The sequence below is a fragment of the Monodon monoceros genome, unplaced genomic scaffold (genome assembly GCF_005190385.1).
Source record: "Monodon monoceros isolate NGI ecotype Baffin Bay Population unplaced genomic scaffold, NGI_Narwhal_1 Super_Scaffold_22, whole genome shotgun sequence".
NCBI classification, from domain to species: Eukaryota; Metazoa; Chordata; class Mammalia; order Artiodactyla; family Monodontidae; genus Monodon; species Monodon monoceros.
In genome coordinates this window covers 108557201-108560027 of record NW_021703779.1, presented here as the reverse complement: position 1 = coordinate 108560027, position 2827 = coordinate 108557201, and the positions used below count along the sequence as shown (strand labels likewise).

The 2827-nt window shown below is 36.9% G+C and overlaps 1 pseudogene across 1 annotated transcript; it reads right to left on the bottom strand.

Moving 5' to 3' along the window:
* Window positions 1-378: 378 nt before the first annotated feature.
* On the bottom strand, window positions 379-855 carry LOC114906492 (annotated as a pseudogene). The gene has a single exon (XR_003796441.1). The product of XR_003796441.1 is annotated as a coiled-coil domain-containing protein 169 pseudogene (transcript).
* Window positions 856-2827: the final 1972 nt, after the last annotated feature.

Genomic DNA, 2827 nt, shown 5'->3' with positions numbered 1-2827 from the left:
AGCAAGAGGGAAGAGATATGGGAACATATGTATATGTATAACTGATTCACTTTGTTATAAAGCAGAAACTAACACACCATTGTAAAGCAATTATACCCCAATAAAGATGTTAAAAAAAAAAGAATCATTAAGTTCTGCTAGTACATATTTTAGGGTCACTAAAATTACTTTCTAAAATAATTTTTGAAACTAGACTAAATTACTAAGAAAATTACTTTCAGGTGACAAAGAAACACGCTTCTGGAAGAGGAGCTAAAGAGGTTTAATAGCTCTTTCTTATCTATCTCATCACCTGAAAAATGTGTCGAGCAGTAACTTCACAATTTGAATATTACAAATGAAAAAGGGGAAGAAATAGAAATCCACCCAGTTCTGGAATTATGGATTGAGTTTTGGAAGATGATTTGATCTTGTAATCTTTTTTGCTGGTCCTCTCTTGGCATTTACCATTTTCTGATTAGCTGGATTATATCTTTCTGTTTTCACTGGATTCTCTTTCATTCTATGCAGTTGATTCATTGGTTGTCTTTTAGAAACTTGGTGTGAGCCAGAGACCTGAGACATTTTAGCTAGGTATATATGACGTTCATCATTGATCTTGTGGTAAGCCTTTGATTCTCGTTCCAGTCTAAGTACATAGTCTTTCACTTGATTTTCAAGGCTCCTTTTTTCTTTTGCTAGCTGTTTAAGTAATGTACTTAAGGATTCCACTGGCATCCGCTCATAGACACGAATAGAAGATAGTCTATGTGAAGGATTTCCACGGAATTTTTTCCATTTTCTCTCTGAGACTAACAACTTGCTTTTCTAGTTGATCATTCTGTTCAAGTTGTGTCTCATAACAGGTTTTCCACTCACTGCCTTTGTTGTCAGTACTGAGTTTGGCTTCCAGTTCCACTACCTTTTGTCTTATTTCAAGTATTGAGATTTGTACTAAGTCTTTCATATGGATTTCTTCCAATAACTCCAGTTTAAGGAGGTCAGTGCTCATGCCTTAGAAGGTGTCACTTCTTTCATCCCCCATAGTGTCAGGTCAGAGATCTCCCACACCCTTCCCCTCAGCATAGCTTAGAGCAGAATACCTGAAGGGACATCCAGAAGCTGGGGATGAGAAAGTGTTGTCATGAGCTGTTGGTATGGTGAACTGACTCTTAGAATTCTTGGTTGAGCTTCTTTCCCCCAGCACTTTGAATATGTCATAATACTGACTTCTTGTCTCCACTGTTTCTGATGAGAAGTCAGATGTTAATTTTATTGTGGTTCCTTTGTATATGACACATAATTTTCTTCTCACTATTTTCAAGTTTCTCTCTTTGGCTTTGGCTTTCAACAGTTTGACTATGATCTCTCTAGCTGTGAATATCTTTGAGTTTGTGCTATTTAGAATTCATTGAGCTTCTTGGATGTGTAGATTAATCTTTTTTTAAATGAAATTTGAGAAGTTTTCACCCACTATTTCTTCAAATACTTTTTATGTCCCTTTTTTCTCCACTTCTCTTCTGGAACTCCCATTATGCATACGTGGTGTGTTTGATGGTGTCTCACTGGCCTGTGAGGTTCTTCAGTTTTCTTCGTTCTTTTTACGTTCTGTTCCTTAGACTAGATAATCTCTATTGATCTACCTTTTTTTTTAATTTTAATTTTTAATTGAAGTATAGTTGATTTACAATGTTTCAGATGATCTACTTTCTATTATCAACTCAAATCTGCTGTTGAGCCCCTTGAGTGAATTGTTCATTTCAGTTGTTGTACCTTTTAATTCCAGAATTTTCATTCATTTCTTTTTTATAATTTGTATGTCTTTATTTATATTCTCTATGTGAAGAGTCACTGTCATCATATATTCCTTTAATTCTTCAAACGTGGCTTCTTTTAGTTCTTTGAACATATTTATAATAGCTTATTTGAAGTCTTTATGTATTAAATCTATCACCTAGACCCTCCCAGAGACAATTTATATAAGCTGCTTTTTTTTTCTGTGTATGGGCTGCACCTTGTTTCTTTGTTTTTTAATTTTAATTTTTTATTTTTGTTTAGTGATGTGCTTGGACTAATTATGTAGTGTCTATTTCCCCTGTAGAGTGTGAGAACTGGAATCTCTGCTCAGTTGTTTTTTTAAAATTCTTCTTAAAAAACTTTTTATTTTATATTGGAGTATAGCTGATTAACAATGACGTGATAGTTTTAGGAACACAGCAAAGGGACTCAGCCATACATATACATGTATCCATTCTCTCCCAAACTCCCCTCCCATCCAGGCTGCCACATAACATTGAGCAGAGTTCCCTGTAGGAAAAGGAACAGTAGGTCCTTGTTGGTTATCCGTTTTATTTTTTTTTGACAAAATAATACATTTATTACCTATGATTGGCAGATATATTGCTCATTTATTCTCTCCATGTTTAAAAAGAATTTCAAAATAACAAAATAATTATATACACCATACAATTCAGGGTAAGGTTGGGCTCAGGGGACCACTTCATTGTTCACAGGGTGGACAGAAACCTGTCTCCAAACATTTTTTGAGCTAGTTTAACTTTCAGCTCTGAGTCTGGTCCCAGTCTTGAAATCACAGAAGGTTAGGGCCTGGAATTTTCTCAGCCATAGGGATGAGGTTCTAGTTCAGACAGGAGGAAAGGGCTTCCTGGAAGGGACCAATAAAGCCTCTGAGGCAGAAACATGAGGAGGCAAGAGCAGAGGGCACTGGGGCTGAACCAGAGGGGCCTGGCATGGGGGGAGGGGGAGGAGCCCACTCCCGATCCAGCATTTCCTTGTGCTCACCCCTGTGTCTCCACTCAGTAGAACAGGGGCTGCCTTAGAGCACCAG